General features: G+C 34.8%; 1 long non-coding RNA gene across 1 annotated transcript; it reads left to right on the top strand.

Annotated features, from left to right (window-relative positions):
- Positions 1 to 1,280: 1,280 nt before the first annotated feature.
- LOC145678396 (uncharacterized) lies at positions 1,281 to 7,274 on the top strand. Its single transcript, XR_014130374.1, has 2 exons — positions 1,281 to 4,509; positions 4,902 to 7,274. It is a non-coding gene; the product is annotated as an uncharacterized LOC145678396 (long non-coding RNA).
- Positions 7,275 to 22,875: the final 15,601 nt, after the last annotated feature.

The following is a 22,875-nucleotide window of genomic DNA, read 5'->3' as shown; positions in this document are numbered from 1 at the left end:
TTACATTATGGTTCATTCCGAGATAACTTCAGTCCGTATGATGTCCGACCGTTGCGGAGCGCAACAAAAGAACTCTGTTTTCGCTGCTATGAGTGTGTGTCTTGTAAACAGACATCCCTCTTTGGAAACCATAGATCACAGATTTTTTTGAGACAGGGCACACCGAAATGGAATGTGATGCTATACATTCAACCATTGAGAGAAAATCGAAACATGTTTCAGTTTACGTTGCAGAAGGATGGGTGCAGCTGATTCATATAGCCCGAAGGAAACCTTCGCCTATAATTGTGAAAACTATGCTCCATGATGATTTTTATAATTTCAAATCATTTTCTGAAGATATGATTCCAAAGAACATTCCGTGGAGAAGTGTTTGTTGGTTGCAGTATCGAAAGCTTGAGCCCATGAAATTATACTTCAAGCTTGATTTCAATTCCAGTTTTCATAAAGCCACCCTGAAACGAGCAAGAGGCAGACCACGTGAGGCTCCGTTATGGAAGATGTACAATGAAGAATTGCCAATTGCTGAAGCTAAGTTCAAAGATCTCAAAAAAATGTGTGATGACCTGACCATTTCAAGAGAGTACCATGCTTTCTACGAGATGCTTAAAACTAACAAAACTGTAAGAGATAATTTACCTGAACCTGATAAAGACGAAGACTCTTTGTGTGAATAATGAAGACAAATTTTTCTGTCAGACTATATTTTTTTTTAAAATTCATGATCTGGGATTCTATTCATATTCGGTATTCATGTTTGAAAAAGTGTGGTGTAGAGTGTAAATCCACCTCTAAAAGTGAGTGTTTTCAGCTCTTAAAAGTGTAGTGAAAATCTAAGTGAAGTGAACATCATAGTATACGTTCTAATTTTTTTTTAAATGCCTAGCCTCGTCTGTCTACTTTTTAAACGCCTAGCAGGGGTAAAATTCATGAAAAGATTACCATTTCTTTGTGCTAATTTCCCATAAACGAAAGAAGGTAATAAAATGTAACTTATTGTGAGCATAGATAATGTTCTATTGCAGAAAAAGTGGGTCAGAATAATCCTCAGTGTTGCAATCCGTAGGAATTTTAGTGTTCCGAGATTAACATTTTTAAATTTTTCTTTAGGAAGTTACAAAATAATGAGCCTAATGACATTTCATGACATTGTATTATCTTCTTCTTCTGTTCCCTACTTTTAAAATAATACTCTTATTTCGTTTCTAAAAGCAAAATAGTTCTTGACATAAAGAATTAAAACTAAGTAAAATTTAGAATATATTGTATTGTTTAATACAAAATAGAATTGAGTATAATTAAAAAATTATAGATATTAGAGTCATAGAAATATTCCATGAAGATATTAGCTTAAACAAGGATTAAAACAACCTTGAACAAACACTGTAAACAACTTACAAATGAAAGTGAAAGTGTCCTGCCAGAATGATATAAAAAGCTTCACTTCGGTTAACAAATGATTTTCTCTTCCATTCCTTTCGTCTTTGGAACACCAGAAGATTCTACTTTACGTTTTGAAGAGGCTTCGATTCATCATGGCAGCACACTCTCCAGGTTTGTAAGTTGTCTTTCCTTTCCTACCTGATTAAGTTACGATGACAATGCTATTCAGATTGTGGGTAGGTCTCCTTTTGACAGGACCTAGCTATCGAGGCAATGATCAATTCATTTCAGTTCACATTTATGTACTTGTTTCAATTACATGTTTGTTTAGTTCTTTGGCTCCCATTAATCATTGTGTACTTTGTTTAAATATATCTGCCTATGCTAATAGCACTAATAACATTTCTATAACAGTGCTCTGAAATAGCGAAATGCAGATTGTAACTTCGTTAATTGTTTATCACAATAAGTCTGTTAACAGATCTCATCCCTTTCATTTCACATAATAATAATTAAATAGGAAAATCATAACTAATCTTTTAAGAGATAAAACATGGTTCCTTCTAGGCGAAGACAATCATATGTATAGCCTTGTCATCCTAACAAAATCCTAAATTAATTTCATGCCAATAAGTGTTAAGTTTATTTGTTATGCTTTGCTCATAATACACTTAGCAGGCATCAGTTTTACAATTTTAACTCAAGCATTTTGTAGAAAATAGCTCTCAGCACATCCTTTCCGTTATGTCCTACTTCGCTATGTGCTTGGTGTTTCTTTTAGGCTTTCACATATATTTCGGTTCATAGCACCGTTGCATTCCTTTTACTAAGAGGCAAACCTACCTTTATTGCAGTTTTCAGCTTATATATACATAGAATATTGCTTTAGTCTTCTTAGAAATTTAACGTCTAACATAGTAATGGGGTAACATAAATCGGCCAATAATTTCCAAGAGACCGATCCTTTTTTTTTTTTTTTTTAGACCGAGACAGTTTCTAAGAACACTAGGTTACAAAAAAAAAGTAAATATATATATATAAAATAGCTAGATAAGAAGAGTAGGCCCATTTCCATTAGCCGAATATAAATCTAGTGTTATGAAAAAACAATATTAGCATAGAAACTTAGAGGTTTCTGGTTCAAACCTCCCTTACTCTCCCAATCACAATAATAGCCTTTGTGACATTTTAGGTTCGTACTCCTATAGGTTGTATTGGAACAATCTGGGTAGATTACAACCTCTCCATAAATAAACTAAAGAGGTCCTGCCTATAACCTCTTCTTATTCATTCCATATTACATAGTGCATTATGCACTTGTCTTATTTCTTTATAGAGCGCTCATTGAAATTAAGACTAAGTTATATCCATTTAAGTCCTATGTTTTTACTAGGCAAAATAATGAACTACTAATTCACTAATTAAATTTAGGGTCATTAATCGCTTTCTAGATACTAAATAACAGCGATCTTACACCCAATACATAAAATAAAAGCGATTTAGCTCTTTCATATACTCTATTTAAATTAAGCATCATTAATGCTTCTAAATTCCATACTCAATGCTACCTATTGTATTTAGCGTAAAGATGCATGTCTCCACGTTAATATGTTTAGTAAGTTTAGATTATTGTTTATGTCATTACTCATTTCCATAACAATAATAATAATAATAATAATAATAATAATAAAATTGCATTTCACTCTCATTTGTTTCATGATCTCATTTCTCATCCTGTTCTGACTGACTATTTTCAAAATTTTAAGTACTACTTTCAAATTTAAATTAGGCATGAGCAAGTAAATAAGACCTTCACTCTTGCTATTACAGCACTTTCCGTAAACATATTATCTAAACAAAGTTTTCATAACAATCTATTTTCTAAATTCTTGCTCTTCAATAATAGTCATTTGTTGATATTTTCATTGTGGAGGCGTTAAAATACTAAATAATGCTTTTGATAAAGTGGATACTTTCAAGTATTTAGGATCAATATTAACAGACGAAAATCATATTCACGAAGAAATTAAATGTCGACTAAAAGCAGGGAATTCGTGTTACTATTCGGTTCAAAATCTCTTGTCGTCGCGAATTCTGTCGAGGAATTTGAAGCTTAAAATATATAAAACGATAATCATGCCTGTTGTTCTGTATGGTTGTGAAACATGGTCGCTTACTCTGAGGAAGAACATAGACTGAAAGTATGTGAGAACAGGATCCTGAGAAGAATATTCGGACCCAAGAGGAAGGAGAATGGGGAATGGCGGAAGCTTCATAACGAGGAACTACATAGTTTATACGGTTTACCCAACATTGTTAGGGTCGTCAAGTCTAGGAGGCTTAGGTGGGCAGGTCATGTAGCTAGAATGGAAGAAAGTAGAAACGCTTTCAAAGTCTTGACTGGTAGACCCATAGGAAAACGACCATTAGGAAGACCTAGGCGCAGATGGGAGGACAATATTAAGATGGATCTCGCAGAGATAGGAATACAAAGTAGAAACTGGATGCAATTAGCTAAAGATAGAAGTCAGTGGAGAGCTTTTGTGAACGCGGCACTGAACCTCCGGGTTCCATAGGCCATAGAGTTAGTTAGTTGTTGATATTTTCATTCTCTTTCCGTAAACATGGTTACAGTACTTTCACTTTCACAATTGTTACCAGATAAATATTTGTAACTCCTCGCTGCAAAACAAGGAAGTCTACAACACTTTCATAACGGCATGTTGACGTCACTCTCACTTTTCATACTCTATTTTCCTTGCAAACAGGACTATTTTCATAACTTTCACTTTCAAAAAAAAAAAAAATCATTCTAGTCACAACATATTTTGGACATTTCCTTTCACAAAACATGTTATTCAATTTCTGACTTCAAAATATTTTCTTACAAGTGTCAAAATTCAAACTTTCTTTCCGGCTTGAAAATAACTTCAAAATAAGGAAATATTTTCAATAACATTTCATATTTGTTACAAGTTGCTTATTTTCTATTTTAAATAACAAAATTCAAGGAAACTCTAATGCAAAACATTTCCTTTCACTTTGTATAAAATCTTCAATAACCCAGCTTTTGTATCAAGTCTTTCACTGACATCCATAGGAGCTCAACATGTCTCTATTTCGTAGGTAAGACTTTAAAAATCCTTCAAGTTCACTTGCTCTTTATCACTTTAAAATTTACTTTGAAAAATTACAAACTGGGTTTACATTATGAACACACTTTCAGTATTTTGAACATTACTTATTTAACTTTACATTTGCTTTAACTAGCGTTTTTTAAACTATCGTTTCGCAAATTATGAAGTCAGTCTCATTTATCATTAATCTCATATGGCCGCAAATAAGGACATGTTTTTTTTTCTCTTTCATATTTATTGGCTATGATATAACAAAAGCGCGTTCTTTCTTATAAAATACTTATTATATAGAAGCCATTCAGGCATGCATATAGTAGCAAATCATTAAAACACACACCATTAATCTTTAATCTCACTTATGACATTAATTTTATATTTTAGTTTAATATTGATGGCTTGCAATTCCTTTCTCCTTTCTTTTGCTATTGATCCACAGGGTGTCCAATTGCAAATAGGGGCGGAATTTACGCGTGTTCCTAATGCCATACTTTATTCATCCTTCGCGCCGTTGATATATTCAATACAACTGAACCCTTTGGATTTCGAATACTTTAATGTTTCTTGTGCCAATACTGGGACCGTTCAATATTGTGACTTAATTACATCAATTATTCAGGCAGCCAATAACTTCACGATAGATCTGCAAATGGCAACTTACACCTCTCGTTTTAGTTTTGTGCCTACTAGCTCTCGTAATCCGCGAAACTTATTACCATTCGTAGGCTCATTTTTACAATGGCTAGGTGGTGTAGCTCTTCAGGATAACATAGATAGCGTTAAAACAAATGAACATCAGATATGGCAACATATAGCTAACTTAGAATCGAATAATTATTTAGTTCATTCTCAATTAACTAATGTAAGCAATATGCTTTCTCGTTTGGCATCTCAAACTAAACAATCATTTCAGGATGTTCAATTGGCATTTAATAACCTACTACAACATGAACATAATCTTACAACACAGGTTTTGAATAATAACCAAATCATACATTCGTTCATTCAAATTTTCTTTCACTTAAATCAATTATTAATCTCAAAATTACATCTCTTACTTGAATCTGATTTATATAGGGATGTTTATACAACATGTAGTCAAAATTATTTGCCATCTACTTTAGTACATTACAATACTTTAACTGCGGATCTCAGATCTCTAAATTCAAAATTATCTTCTAAAAATATGCAAGTTAATCCATCTTTTACTCCTGACTTAGCTTATAAGATAGCTCCGGTAACATGTAAGGTTACACCAATCGCTATTTACGTCACCATTAAAGTTCCTGTACTACCAACAAATACAGTATTCAGATTATACAACATAATGACATATCCTGTAGCGTCAAATACTACCACCTGCCTGCCTAAGTTAAAATCAAAATTCGCGATATTTACAAAAACGCAGGTCATTCCTTTAGATTCTTATAGTGCCCAATTCTGCATTACGCAAATTACACCATTCTTTTGTAAATTGCCCAAGGTCTCCGAACAGCATTCTAAAGAGACATTATGTTTAATGCATTTACGTTTTCCCAAAGTTACGGGTCTTTATCACAAGGTTTGTGATTTTCAGTGTTCTTTAGATTCGAACATGACTATTACCCAAATTACTGAAACCGAGTTTATAATTACGAATCCACACACTGAATTGTACTACTTACATTTAAATGGATCAAAATTTCCCATACATACATATGGAACTAGAACAATTCACATTTCATTAGTTTGTGACACCTCTGTTGTGGACCAATATGCAAACATCCTTATTACTCAATACACTCCCTGTCTAAACAGATCTATTCAATATACGCATTTCCTCATCCATCACACCCTGCATGTTTCTGATAACCTTTTTCAATTACCAAAAGATAGAACTTTTCCTTTCATACTAAATTTCACTAACATTCCTTTAAACTATTCAAAACCAATTACAGAAATAAATTCCATCAATTCCACCTATGAACCTATGACATGGTCAACAATCATACCAGATTCCTACATTTTTCCGGCACATGTGACAAGTTTAGGTATTCAATTTTGTTATCTTTAGCAAATAGCGTTGCAATAATTATTTTATATAAGAGGCAAAAAGCAAATAATAACCACCAAAATCAAATTGAGTTAGTTCCACTTAGGGAAATGTAACTCACAAACTGTAATTCTCCATTACAGCACCATCCTCTTTCTTCTCTTCTTTATGCCCCATCCTTCCTGTGCACTAACATACCATGATTTCACCTTATTGACTGTTCTTCCTCTTGCTTTTCTTATATTACTTATCATTGGTATATATATATTTCAAAGATATATAACATATATAAATTATAGAAAATTGCAACGTATAAATTCCTTTTCTTTTACCCCACCAACTACCATACACTTTCTTCCTATGCATTCTTTCTCTTCACCTCAGGTTCCTTCTACACCCACGATTACTCAGGATAATGATGTTATATTTTTCTAAAATAGTAAAATATGTTAGTTCATATTAGTGCTTTCTCAATAACAATAATCTCAGCACTTCCTTTAGAAATAACATCTAATTAGTTTCCAAATATGAGTAATAAGCATAGTTTCAAAAATTTTTAAATTCAAAATTTTTAACAAGTAATTTGGTGTGAAATTAAATAGTCATTCCCACCCAACATAATTAATTTTATGTTGAACCTAAATTTACCCGTTACCTAAGACTAATATTTTGTTTTATCACCCAACACCCCACCCTGTCCTACGCCATCAACCATTGGCCAGAGAGAGAGAGACAACAACAACAGATGCCTTGTTCAGAAGAAGAAGCCAGTAAGAAGATGCCATCCAGTTTCCAAAGATGCCATCCAGCTTCCAAGAGATGCCAGCCAGTCCAGCATCTGTCCAGTACCAGTTCATCATTTACCGTTAAGAAGAAGAAGCTTTCTTAGAAGGAGAGGCCTTTTAGAAGAAGATGTCTCTTACCAGAACATGCTATCCATCCTGCCGTAGGCCAAGAACGAAGAAGACGATTTTAATGCAGCCAACCCGACCCAGATGACCATCCCAGGAGTTCTTTCAATCCGATCCCAGGATTGACCTTGCTGTCATGAAGCAGATGTTTTACAACAGACACCCATTTCCAGCATCAGGCTCCAGTCTTACAGAGTAGCTGATATCACCAGATGCAGTTTGTAGCAGCCTGACGTCCACCTATCCCTGGAGACGTCCACCCAGCAGTACAAAAGGTGCCACCCCAGAGGTTTTCTATAAGAGCAGCCGTCGTACAGCTTGGATTTGGCTCCAGCTTCACCATCTGTCGTCCAGAGCAGCTGCCGTAGCAATTCTACATATTCGCCGTGGTGGTTTGACCATTCCCCTCTACCGCTTTTGGCCTTTGGGAATGCTACACCCAGTCGATACATGGTCTTGCCCAGCCTGCTTCTGCACATCACGGATCAACTGCTGTTCCATCCAGCATCCAGTCTTCAACACTCCAGCACTTCTCATAAGCCGCAACATCCAGATGATGTCTTCCAGATTAATACCGTCACCATGTTGATCCTGCAAACTTCCAACATTCATTTTCGTTTACATCCTCATCCTCGCTATCCAGCATCACTGTTTTCGTAGCTAGCGCCCATAACAGACTTGCAGATGACCAGCGGCAGTGTTAACATCTTATGACATCAGTTCGCAGCCAAGGTTTCCGTCGTCCGACATGATCTTCAGTGCAGTCATCCCACGAAGAGCTGGCCTCTCAACAAGGATGCTCCACTTTACGTCGCCCCTGCCTGATACGCAGTCAGCGTGATTCTATGGAGTCGCGACCATGAGAATCAGTGCGCTCCTGCCCATGGTTTCGTCTCAACTCAGATGTTACATTTCACGTCATCGCTCATCGACGTCCATCCAGAGAGCATCAGCCACACGGATAAGACTCTCTTCACATCATCAAGAAGTTTGTACAGCATTCATAGCTTTAGATGTTTCAGAAAATTAATATACTACAAATCCGACATTCACAACTGTATTACAGTATTCATCTTTCGTGTTAAATAACGCATTCTTAGCTTCTTCCTTAAATACAAACAACAACATTGTACTGGTATCACTAACAAATTACGAACTAATTGCTACTCAAATATTTCATGTTATTCACTACTCAATTTATGTTATTATTTTATATTTTTTTATTTATACGTATTTTACATACATACTCAAATATTGGTTGCCATTGCTTATATATATATACATATTATAATTTACTTTGCAACCATTTAACTTTTAAGTCCTATAGGCAAATTTGCAAATTAGCAACAGTTTTAGTTTTGCATTTTCACAGCCATTTCAGTTTAACTTGTTGCTTGTTTTAATTTTTTTAAAAAAATACATTGAGTATGATTAAAATGTAAAGCTGTTCTTTTTTGAGTCATGTCCTTACGACTATGACCAAGAACAAGCTTCAAGTAAGAAGGGCTGTATATTGTTTAATACAAAATAGAATTGAGTATGATTAAAAAATTATAGATATTAGAGTCATAGAAATATTACATGAAGATATTAGCTTAAACAAGGATTAAAACAACCTTGAACAAACACTGTAAACAACTTACAAGTGAAAGTGAAAGTGAAAGTGTCCTGCCAGAATGATATAAAAAGCCTCACTTCGGTTAACAAATGATTCTCTCTTCCATTCCTTTCGTCTTTGGAACACCAGAAGATTCTACTTTACGTTTTGAAGAGGCTTCGATTCATCATGGCAGCACACTCTCCAGGCTTGTAAGTTGTCTTTCCTTTCCTACCTGATTAAGTTACGATGACAATGCTATTCAGATTGTGGGTAGGTCTCCTTTTGACAGGACCTAGCTATCGAGGCAATGATCAATTCATTTCAGTTCACATTTATGTACTTGTTTCAATTACATGTTTGTTTAGTTCTTTGGCTCCCATTAATCATTGTGTACAGTGCTCTGAAATAGCGAAATGCAGATTGTAACTTTGTTAATTGTTTATCACAATAAATGTGTTAACAGATCTCATCCCTTTCATTTCACATAATAATAATAATTAAATAGGAAAATCATAACTAATCTTTTAAGAAATAAAACAATATAGAACAGAAAACGCAGATAATATGTCATAAAAATGTTAGTTCCATTTTTCTAGTCACTGCATTACCAAAATTCTTTTTAAGATAATATTCTGAAAACGCGTGAAATTTATATGGATACCGTCACTGAAGATTATTCTGATCCACCTTTTCTGATATACAGCAACATGGTAAGTTTCATTTTATTATCTTCTATCGTTTATGAGAAACTGACAAAAAATGCAAAGTTTTGCATGATATTTATTTCTACCAGATATTAAGACTGAAAAAAATATCACAAGCCATAAAGCATACTAACTGTTAATGTTTCTAGTGTTCTGTTGTAATATTAAGACTGAAAAAATCACAAGCAATAACGCAAATCAATTGATGATATATTTCTAGTGTTCTGTTGTAGATCTTACAGCTTCACATACACTCTGTAAAACTAAAATTTTCACAATGTGGGTGCTACTATGTAGGTATACTGCTAGTGAGAGTAATTAATAAAGACAGTTTATATCCTTAAATATAGGGGGAAATGTCCACAAACGTAATCAGAAGGGATAATTTATATGATATAACAAATAGGATAAGTCGCTATGTGTTTAACCAACGTCAACATGTACTACTATGAGCAAAATAAATGACGCGTCTCTTTATATTGAAGTTTTTTGAAAATATCTCCGTTTTCTTTATATGTTCGAAATTTCGGAAAGTTTCCCCAGCAGGACAGGTTAATAACAAACCCGTTTTTAATATTTGTGTTAGATATTAGCTTAAAATAAAGAAATTAGAAGCAGAAAACATTAAATCGACAGAAATCTCGAGAATTACCAACTCTGCTAAAGTGGGAAATTTTCAAGAACGCGAGGGAATTCTGCAGTTCAACACGAAGCAGCGACATCTATGTCATTGAAAGAAATGTGGATTAGATCTATAAACTAAACTTTCAACGAAATATTTCTAATATGTCTTATTACGTGCATTATCTGCAAACTCCAAATATATGAATACATGCCAAGTATTAACGTAAAGATGGAGCAAATAGTGGAAATTATCTGTGGAAAAGGACGAATTGGTAGCACGATCGTAATGAAAAATCGTGTTTACCGGAACAGGCTCAGTTCACGTAAGAAAACAAATAGCTCAGTTAGTTAAAACAACTAGTCTGTATGCCGAAGGTAGTGGGTTCGGTCCCCGTGGAAGTGCTGTTGTCATTTTTATTACTATGGTTATTTTATTTATTTTTTTATGTGGGAAAGAATCAAATTGTAACATATGTGTAAAACTTATGACGATACCATAAAAAGAAAAAATGTCGTTGTCGCACTTGCATTAACTAACTAACTAACTAACTATATGGCCTATGGAACCCGGAGGTTCAATGCCGCGTTCACAAAAGCTCTCTACTGACTTCTATCCTTGGCTAACTGCATCCAGTTTCTACTTTGTATTCCAATCTCTGCAAGATCCATTTTAATATTGTCCTCCCATCTGCACCTAGGTTTTTCTAATGGTCGTTTTCTGAATGGTCTTCCATTCAAGACTTTGAAAGCGTTTCTACTTTCTTCCATTCTAGCTACATGACCCGCCCACCTAAGCCTCCTAGACTTGACGACCCTAACAATGTTGGGTGAACCATATAAATTATGTAGTTCCTCGTTATGAAGTTTCCGCCATTCCCCATTCCCGTTCCTCTTGGGTCCGAATATTCGTCTCAGGATCTTGTTCTCAAATACTTTCAGTCTATGTTCTTCCCTCAGAGTAAGTGACCATGTTTCGCAACCATACAAAACAACAGGCATGATTATCGTTTTGTTAATTTTAAGCTTCAAATCAGGGGCGTCATTTCAGACTTTGCTTGGGGGGGGGAAGAGCAGCACAGACGGAAAACTTTCACGTTTTGTACTAGTACATTAGCACTACAATCGACTAAAATATATGTATTCCTCAAACTCTGGGGGGGGGGGGCAATTGCCTTCTCCTGCCCTCTCTAAATGACGCCCCTGCTTCAAATTCCTCGACAGAATTCGCGGCGATAAGAGATTTTGAACCGAATAGTAACACGAATTCCCTGCTTTTAGTCGACATTTAATTTCTCCGTGAATATGATTAATTTCTCGCACTTGCATTAACGTCCTTAATTTTGTTTGCAAACAGTTTCGTAATTATTTCCCCTGTGCTCACTGCTCACTATATGCTCGCTGGCGCATAACGAATGTTTCCCAGTAAATGTTAATTCTAATTTGGAGGATTTTATAAAGTTTCACAATATTTCTCACTAGATAGTCTTCTATCTACGTGTTTGGATATTTTGATAACATATTTCCCTATTCAATGTTGAATTTTCCCTAGATGTTTAATTACGGAAAAGTTTCACAATGTATTTGTATTGAATTGAAATTGTTTTGAATTTACTACATAAAGTAAGTAGCCCGAAGGAGGAAAACTCAAGTAATTGATATTCTACGTAAAAGTAACCAATTGTAGAATGATGATGCTTCTTACCTTCAGCACACAATCTTTACGTTAGAGAGTCAGACAGAGAAAAATCCTGGGTTTTTCTCCCCTATGACCACCCATCTTAAACCTCTACATACCATTGTTCGTCTCACAAAATTTCGGTGCTGCAAAAACATTCAAATAATAATAATAATAATAATAATAATAATAATAATAATAATAATAATAATAATAAATATGCCATCCTTACAAAATGTAAGGATATCTTAGTTTCTTAGTTTAAATCTTAAATATCTTAGTTTAAAATGCTTTCTTTAGTAATTGTTTGAGCAACCATGTAGGAGGGGGTACGACGTTTTATTTTGCCCGTCATTGCAGTACCCTTCCAACAGAAAGTAATTTCTGATAAGCAGGACAGACAAAATGAATAAGATATATTTACAGCATCCTCTCCCCTTTCATGATTGGAATATCACGTAACATTTTTTATTCTACCAAAGATGGCCCTGTGCGGTTAGGGGTAGATAACTAAAGAAATACCTAATATATAGCGCCCCTTGATTGTAATATTACCACTTCTTTATTTGTACGAGGGAGCCCATACACAATCAAGGGTGACGAAAAGAATAGGAAAAGTGTCTATTGATTTCAGTGGCGGATCCAGCACGAACTCTGGGGGGCGGGGAAGTGAAGGATTCTTTTGATGATGTGAAGCTGTCACAAATTACCACTTAACTAAACTAAACAATAGTGGGGTGAACCGGAACCCAGTCAGTTTAAATTGATGTAAAAATTTAATTTTTGGCTTAATATTAAAGTTTTGGTTTCAGATGAGAATTTCAGTCCAAGTGCTCAATGATTAAATTTCGTAGGGCTCTTCAGTGTAGGCTAATACGGCCCCCTTATGAGAAAAGGCAAAAATATTAACATGTTTATAACTTTCGAATTTTTCGTCTATCTTAAAGAAATATTTTGCTTCGTATTAAAGTATTGGTATCTCGCAGAGATTGGAATACAAAATAGAAACTGGATGCAGTTAGCTAAGGATAGAAGTCAGTGGAGAGCTTTTGTGAAGGCGGCATTGAACCTCCGGGTTCCATAGGCCATAGAGTTAGCTTTATTAAAGTGTTGGTTCCAAATGACAATTTCAGACCGAGTGGACACTGATCAAATCTCGGGGGAAGGGCTCTTCAGTATAGGGGGCTACGGCTTCCTTATGGGAAAATGCAAAAATATGAAAATGCTTATAACTTTCGAATTTTTCGTCTATTTTAAAGAAATTATTGGCTTCATACTAAAGTCTTGGCTTCAAACGACAATTTCAGTCCGTGTGGACAATGATCAAATCTCGGAGGGCTCTTCGGTGTAGGGGTTTCGGCTTTTTTATGGGACAAGATTCACGTAGTTGATATTGCAAAATTGTGTTGTATACATGAGTGGAAACTTGCACCATTTGGTTACTTTAATCTCTTATATTTTACAGATTCAAATTCGAAGCAATAGTTACTTCGAAAAGCTAAAAGATAGCACTTACTAGTTTCATTAAAATGAAATGTCTTTTATGAGAAGTTGTCATGGAGCAGACGAACGAACAGGCACCCAAACGTTGGTTGAGTCGGACGGTTGAAACTCGTTAAGCTCGGAGCTCCTCCGTGGCTAAGCGGTTAGCGTACGCGACTTTGGCGTGGGAGATCCGGGTTCGATTCCCGGCGGGAACTCATGTGGTTCGGATTCCACGTTAATCAGTAGGTTCACGTCTCATATAGCCTCGCTGCTGAACAGGACGTTAAACTCGAAATCAACTAAACTCGTTAAGCTCGCTTCAATTATTACTATTATTATTATTAAAAATAATAATAATAAAACATTCACCTTTGGTGCATGGGGTCAGTGGCTCGATTCCACTTCGCGCCAAGTGAAATTTGAGGTGGACAAATACCGTGTGCATGGGTATGGGTTTTCTTGGAATTTTCCATTTTCCTCCCACTTTCTTCATTTCACCATTTCATTCATCATCATTCTTCCTTAGCGTAGGAGCATAAACGTGCAACGTCAAACTAGATATTGCATTTAATTTTAATTAACAATAATAATAATAAAAATTAATTCAACTGAAAGGACTGTAACTTATATTGACAGCAATTATCATAAATATGCAATCATTATAAAAACAATGCTTTGAGTAGAAAGATAATATTTTCCAAGTGTTAACGAATGCGCACGAGATAAAACATGTCTCGAGAAAGACGAGACGCGCTTTGTGACATCCAAGATAAGACGAGACAAATGTTTTGGACACGAGATAGCTTGTAAAATGTCTCGTCTTGTCTGGAATGTCTCGAAAACAAAAGTCTAAGTTTTAAAATTATTTTTCAAGATCTATTCTCTCAGAATAGCTCTCTGCCTTAAAATTAATAACGGCATTTGTGATTTAAAAAAGATAAACAATGCCTAAAGTTAATAGTTAACTTTTCGAAAAGAAGCTTCATTAAGGGTGAACCTGAAAGATGTCCACAAACTTCGGGAGATGATTCGTGACATCAAAAGGAGACAAATGGTCCTCTTGTAGTTTTCGAATTTAGCTTCGTTCTCGAGAAACAGGGTTGCCAACTGGTCGTGTTTGAGAAACTCACTGGGAATAAATTCAACTCCAAGAATAAACTACTACTCATATATTTTTCAGGTCAATTGACTTATACCATGTTGTAAGGTTAAATATTTATTTATGAAGTGTGTACAAAATTTACCAGAGTCTTTTCTGAGAAAATCGTCGAGAAAAAGTCACTTCCAAGAATAAATTACCCCTCGTAGATTTTTCTAAGAGAAATATCTGATACTGCAATATAGGGTTGTTAATTAAATATTGATTAATGAAAAATAAACAAAATTGTTAAAATCATTTTTGAGAAAATAGCTTTTTTCGATTTTCGGCTGTTGGTAAACCACACTTATTTTAGGTGGTAGGAAAAAAATTGGAAAATCTCCTGTAGGAATACTATGTAAACCCTAAGTTTAAAATTTGGTGTAGATACGTTGAACGGTATGGCCTCTAGGCGAGTGCATAGAAAAGCCTGACCGGACATAGACGGACAGGAAGGACGGGTGTCAAAAAGTCGCATTTTCGGTATGTAGACGCCATGAAACATGTAAATCCGTTGAAATCTGAATTTGATACATTATTTTCACAATCACTATATTTTCTTCTCTCCTTTGTCGCTCGAAAAAGAAAAGCCTGAGTTTACCACAAAAAGCTAGGGAGTTTGCCAAAAAAAAAAATATTCAGCTACAGGGCAACCACACTAAACTTTGTAAATTCAATTTCTTAACTGTTAGGCCGCAGTTGTTACTGAAGTGTGTATTTTGATAATACGAATAAAATTATCGTATTATTCAAATACATCGAATGTCAGATTATCGAATAAAAAACTTCGATTGAAGAAAATCCACACTACAAAACTAACTCACACTTTGAGCACAGTTTTATTAGACATATAATATACCAATTAATGCAATCATTGTTTATGAAATATAAAAAAAATCAAATGAGTCGTTTTTGAGAAAGCCGTTCAAAAAGAACACGTCAGGAATACCCTACCTCTTGTGAATTGTTTCGAACAATGATTTAAGATATACTTTTGGTTATTAATGAAATATTTATTTGCGAAATTTGAACAAAATCGCCTGTCGTTCGAGAAAATAGTCGGGAAAAAACCTTGACCCCCAAAATAAACTATCCGTTGTATTGTTTTTCATAGAAATAACTTATACTAAAATATAGGGTTATTAATGAAATACTTATTTATGAATTATCAATAAAATTGCCCGAGTAATTTTTGAGAAAATCGTGAGGGAAAAATAACTCCCGGAATAAACTATTTCTTGAGGATTCTTTCAGGGTAAGTGAGTTATTCCATATTATTAGGTTTTTAATGAAATATTTATTTCTGAGTACGAACAAAATTACTTGACTCATTTTTGAGAAAACCGTGGAGGGAAAACACCCCCAAGAGTAAACTACACCTCGCATATTTTTTCAAGAAAAACGAGTTTTGCCATATTTTTCGGTTATTAACGAAATATTTATTTTTGCAATATGAATAAACTCTTTTGAGTCGTTTTTAAAAAAATCGCCCAGACAACACACTCCACCAAAAATAAACTACCCCTCGCATTTTTTTAGCACAAACAAGTTATGCCATATTGTTAAGTTATTAATGAAATATTTATTTATAAAATATGAACGAAAAAACTTGAGTCCATTTTGAGAAGATCACTGAGAAAAAACTCACCCCTTAGTATAAACTACCCATTGAAGATTTTTCTCAGATAAATGCCTTATACCACAAAATAGGGTTGCTAATTAAATATTGATTTATAAAAAAAACAAGACCGTTAGAGCGAGTTATGAGAAAATATCTTTTTTTCTATTTTCATCGTACAGGAAACTACCCTTGTTTTGGGAGTAGGAGGGAAATAAAGAAACTATAGGAAATACTATGAAAATCTTAAACTAAAATTTGGTGCAGATAAGTTGAACGGTATGGCCTGTAGGCGAGTGCACAGAAAAGTGTAGCGAACGGATGGACGAACAGATGGACATGTATCGAAAAATAACTTTTTCGGTGTTAGGAGCTATAAGTTAATACGTGTAAATTCGTTGAAATCTCAAATTTGATTTTTTTCGAACACCATACTTTCTTCTCTCATTTGTCACTTCAAAGTAAAAGGAACTCAGAACTACAGATAAGAAAACTTACTTTTACACGTAGACATTTATTGATTTAAAACTGTTTTAGTTTGTATCATTTCGCTTCCAATTGAAAGGTTTTACCATGACTTACGGCATACTAATGACGAGACGGAAGTTTTCAGGAAGTAAATGCATTCAGAAGTCTAGACTGCATTACACCTATCAGCCTGTTTTTACTTCTGCAATTGTTGACAGCTGTAATTTCGTCCAAACGCTACATGAAATAATTCTTGGTTGACGTTACTATTTTAGTATTGTTCTCTTCAGACTTGATTGAAGTTTTGTCTTAACGGTTATACATTTTTTTCTTATTTCATCGTTACACATAAGAATAAAATGTGATGAGTGGATAGATTCGAATCTACGAACATTGAGTTTTCATTCTTCCAACACTTTACCAATGGACCAAGCTTTGTCTTCACGTTAATGCACGGTTACAGGATTTATTACGATTTAAATAAAATGGCTGGCTGTTAGTTTCCTGCTCACATATTTCGATAAAAAATTTTCATTGCTTCATAGATACGTAGAGCAATGCTTAGATACACATTTTAGGAGAGTGAATTTTGGCGTATATAATAATTTCATGCCAGATAAAAGCTGGATAAGTTTTGATAACATGTTTCATATGTAGTTCTCAATAATAGGCTTGTTGTTCGGGGTGACGTTCCAAGGTTCAGCATTGACCAGGAGTTTTTGCTATTAATATCCCTTCTAACAATATTGGCAGTGGACAAAAGTTAGCCCATGTTGAAGCTTTTTGCTCCTAATTTAGTTATTGTACTTGACTATTTAACGAATATATTGAAAATTGTCAGCAGACACGTATGCAGAAATTTATTTCGGGAGGGGTCCGACTTTAATATTAGGATAAATTATAATAAAATTTTAAAATATAACCCCCAAAATTAGGCTAAATTTACAGAAAAGCTGGGATTTCAGACGGGGTCTGGACCCCCTGGACCCACCCCTAAATGCGTCCTTGTTTGTCAGTAACGTTTCCTCATTTTGAAACCCTTAAAAACTTCGGATATATAAAGGAAAACGAGTTGTTTTCGATGAAATATCACTTGAAGTAGACGCGACAGTTTTATTGCACATGGTGGTATCCCACGTTCACAAGGGCAAGAATTCCTTCCCTTTCTCTGCCATTGTGCTCTATCGAAAGGTTAGGTTTGTAAAATATTACTCCTACGAACAAGAAAGATTGGCAGATAGGAATACTGAACAGAACTCCACAGAAATGCATGCTGAACTTACGTTTATAGCTACCTTTTGGTGATTTGCCCTCAAGGTCAATCGAGTGGTAATTCAGTTACGTCTCTGTTGTTAAGCCATGTTCGTATTACTTCGAAGAGTTTTGATAATGAAAAGCATGCCTCGTAATATAACAGACTTCTTTCGCGTAAGAAATCGAAACTCAGTTGGTCAGAGCAACTAGTCTGTACGAATTAGGTTTTTAGTTCGAGCCCAGTGTGAGTAAGGGTTTTTATTACTATTGATTTATGTTTTTATGTGAGGAAAAATCAAATGGTGGAATCGAGATATCAAATGTATTTGGTTAGGTAACTTTAAACATCAGTAAAAGTCGAAATTATTTCAATAACCGATCACTTACTGAACATTCCAAACACGTGAAACCAGTAGCATAACATGAAGCTTAACATCTCCTCCGCAGTCCTTAGTTATGCGTCCGTACTTTCAGAGGTGGACCAAGAGCCGAGCGACTGCCCGGGGCGCCAGAGAAAAAGGGGCTCCAAAACGAGCCTCAAAAAGTAAATTTTATAATGTGTTTTCTACTGATGTTTTTGGTTATATTCTTGTAAAGTAGTGGCAATTACATGATCTTTTTCCATTTCAACATGGAAGAAGAGAGTTTCATAGTATTAAGGGGGCTGTATTGAAAAATGGAGAGGGCATGTAGAATAGAGTGGCGGGGAAGTATGTATTGTTTGTTTGTTTGCTTGAGTTTAGCGTTCCACGGTTATGCCTTAATGGCCAGGGGAGATGTGGATACTAATTATAGTGGGATCCGAACCACTTTTATCGTTCAACAGTAATCCACCGGGAATTGGACCCGGCACCACAGAAGGCAGGCGTGCTAGCCACTAGACCAAGCGGTTGGGTGGAGTTCGTATTGTTTATAGCGGGTCATATTCTTTGTGAAATTTTCCTAGGTAATGAATTTCTTTTTGAAAAATGGGTTTAAAATATTAAAAACACTATGATAAAATGTAAAATATAGGCTAGTACTAGAGGGAGGGTGCGAAAAAGTCACTTTGCACGTGTGAAAATTTGGCCTGGTCCTCCCCTGCGTACTTGCTGTATATTTTTTGCTTGCGGCTTGTGCGGTCCCCACGCCACAGGATTGCTGGGGCGCTATTTACGCCTATGCTTCGAACGTAATTCAATAACTGCTTAAGAAATTGTACCATCAGCGTGGAAACGGGAATATATATTTTTCTAATAGTCCCATAGAACTTTCACTCAGATCGCCAGATTCAATTTTTGAGAGTGTGCTCTGGCTAAGTAGAAGGGAGATCTGTTGTTTCCTAAGTAAGTTCCTTTCAGAAAGTTTGCTATTTCTTTAACGGTGATGTAAATAAACATATTCATCGTTATTAGCCCGACACCGAACCATCCTGGACAAATCCCTCTAGAACAATGATCGGCAAAGGTTTATTCTACCTAATTTTATAAGCGACTCAAGGGTGAAACACTTGTTAACGAAAGCAATGCTGTGTATATACTGTCTTGTTTCTGACAAAATATAAAGTGCTTTGTAATCTTTAGACACGTTTCCTATTCTTTTTGTCACCCTTGGTTGTGTAGGGCAGCCTCGAACAAATAAAGAAGAGGTAATATTACAGTCAAGGGGCGCTATAAATATATTAGGTATTTCTTTTGTTACCTAACCATAACGGCCTAGGGTCGTCTTCGGTAGAATAAAAAATGCTACGTGATATTCCATTCACGAAGGAGGAAAGGATGCTGTAAATATATTTCTTATTCATTTTGTCTGCCCTGCTTCTCAGAAATTATATACTTTCTGTTGGAGGGTGCTGAAAAGAGGGGGCAAAATAAAACGTCGTGCCCCCTCATACATTTTAAAGTTTGTGACGTGGTTGCTCGAATTATTACTAAAGAAAGCACTTTAAACTAAGATATCTAAAGTTACTACATTATGTAAGGGTGGCATATTCAGGAATAATAATAATAATAATAATAATAATAATAATAATAATAATAATAATAATAATAATAATAATAATAATAATAATACATAGGAATGTTTTTGGAGAGCCGAAATTACGTGACACGAATCTTTACATGTAGAGCTTTAAGATGAGTGGTCATAGGGGAGGAAAAAACATGATTTTGCTCTGTCTGACTCTCTAACGTTAAGATTATGTGCTGAAGGTAAGAAGCATCATCATTCTACAATAGGTTGCTTTTACGTAGAATATCAATTACTTGAGTTTTCCTCCTTCGGGCAACTTTCCTTATGTAGTAAATTCAAAACAATTTCAATTTAAGACAAATATTTATAGGGAAAATTAAACATTTAATAGGGAAATCTGTTATCAAAATATCCAAACACGTAGATAGAAGACTATCTAGTGAGCATGTAGTGAGCAGTGAGCACAGGGGAAATAATTACGAAACTGTTTGCAAACAAAATTTAGACACACTAATGCAAATGCGACAACCATATTTTCTCTTTTTTTGGTATCGTCATGAGTTTTACACATATGTTACAATTTGATACTTACCCAAATAAAAAATAAATAAAATAACATAGTGATAAAAATTACAACAGCACTCCCATGGGATTCGAACCCACTACCTTTGTCATAAAGACTCGTTCCTTTATCTAACTGAGCTATTTGTTTTCTTACGTAAGCTGAGCCTGTTCTGGTAAAGACAATTTTTCATTACGATTGTGCTAACAATTCGTCCTTTTCCATAGATAATTTCCACTATTTGCTCTATCTTTACGTTAATACTTAGCATAGATTCACATATTTGGAATTCGCTGATAATGCATATAAGACATATTAGAAATACTTCGTTAAAATTTTCGTTTGTAGATCTAATCCATGTTTCTCTCAATGACATAGATGTCGCTGCTTCGTGTTGAACTGCAGAATTCCCTTGCGTTCTTGAAAATTTCCCACTTTAGCAGAGTTGGTAATTCTCGAGATTTCTGTCGATTTAATGTTTTTTGCTTCTAATTTCTTTATTTTAAGCTAATATTAAAAACGGGTTTGTTATTAACCTGTCCTGCTGGGGAAACCTTCCGAAATTTCGAACATATAAAGAAAACGGAGATATTGTCAAAAAAAACTTCAAAATAAAGAGACGCGTCATTTATTTTGCTCATAGTAGTACCTAAGTCTATGTACTGATTTTTCGGAGTAAGTTGGATGTTAAAATGCTTATAACTCAAAAGACAAATTCAGCACATTCACGGTTTTAGCATTGGATCGACGAACACTGAGAAACGTTCATAGAATAATCACAAAGTAGGGCAAGCAATGGAGTTTTTTTTTTCCTTTTCAACTACCTGCTCTTTTGGATCCAAGGCTATTTCATTAATTCTACGTGTCATAGTATTGCCTGAAAACGATATTTTGTAATATTTTACTGACTTTCTTCCCCAAGTACAATTTTGGTTACCTTAAGTACCAATAGTATGGGATTATGGCTCTGAGAAGAAAAGGTTCATATGATGCATTCACCATCTTCTCATTTTGTTCGCGAGAGGTTCCAGAAGAATCCAATTTCATATGTTTCAACGAGTTTATTTTCATAATAAAAAAAATCTTTCGATTTGTTTTTGAGGGCTGGATGTACTGCTACACATGTCGTTCCAATGGGAAGGGGCGAAGAGTATTATTGCTAAGGACAGTAAGACACACAATACACTGTAGTAGTTGAATAACATTTTTCTCAATGAACGTAAAACCATACCTATGAAAATTCGTTATACAATCCTTTTTGAACTGGAAGCTGCAATCCAGTTCAGCAACTTCACACACACACTGACGAAAACGAGAAAATACGAACACAACATTCGCATCACAGAATAAACTTTTTTGATCAAAACACCAGCCTGGAAAATTAATGAAACGAACAATAGCTTGTGAATGGTTCCAATATTGCAGACAGTGGCGTATTTAGGGGGGTGGCTTCCGGGCTTAAGCCCCCTCCGAAATCTTACTTAGTATAGTAAAGTAAATGAAATATATTGCAGAATTTTCACATTTCCAGGCAAAGCCCCTCCCGAAACAAAATCGTAAAAATACGCCACTGATTGCAGATATACACTGTTTGTATTCAGAAGCACTATAGCGACACTGTTGAAATAAGAAAGGACGACCCGTTATCAATCGATCACTAATCAACTTCAAAATAATAATGTGGGCTTTTCGTATATTGTTACTAACAGTGCAAAAAATAAACACTAAATATTGTTCTGTTCCCTTTCGACATTACCCGCAACTCGACAGCTTTTTGAAGCTATTTGTTAACAATTTGGTAGTTAAATTATCGAAATAAAGTTGGCGGTGTATTTGAAAGTATTAAAAAATTATAGGTAACATTTAAACAATTCGTAACTAAATTCGGAGCCAAGAATATATAATAAGTTATGATTTTTCTTATGATTATTTAACTTATAAATGTTATAACAAAGAGGCGTTAAATCAAATATGGTACAAATGCAAAATAACTATTAAGTAACAACTGTGGTTTCATAAAAGACCAAAGTTGATAATAATAATAATTATTATTATTATACTGCACTATAATGCTCTATAGAGCTCTTGCAAATAAATATAAACTCGTGAGAATATTATATTATTATTATCATCATCGAAGATTTGAGAATTCAAAGTTGTATCTGAGGTCGCAGAAGTAATTAATTAAACACCACGTATGACCTAGAGTAAAAAAGGACAAGGGAATGGGGTCGTGAAATATGCAAGTCCTACGAAGTAGGCGCTAAGTAAACAAAACAACCTTAGCAGTAAATTAAAAACCAGACGCAAAGTATCATATTTAACTACTATAATACT

The sequence above is a fragment of the Thermobia domestica genome, chromosome 2 (genome assembly GCF_964235325.1).
Source record: "Thermobia domestica chromosome 2, izTheDome1.hap1.1, whole genome shotgun sequence".
Lineage (NCBI taxonomy): Eukaryota > Metazoa > Arthropoda > Insecta > Zygentoma > Lepismatidae > Thermobia > Thermobia domestica.
The sequence above is the reverse complement of the archived record's forward strand: the minus strand, read 5'-3'. Positions and strand labels throughout refer to the sequence as shown.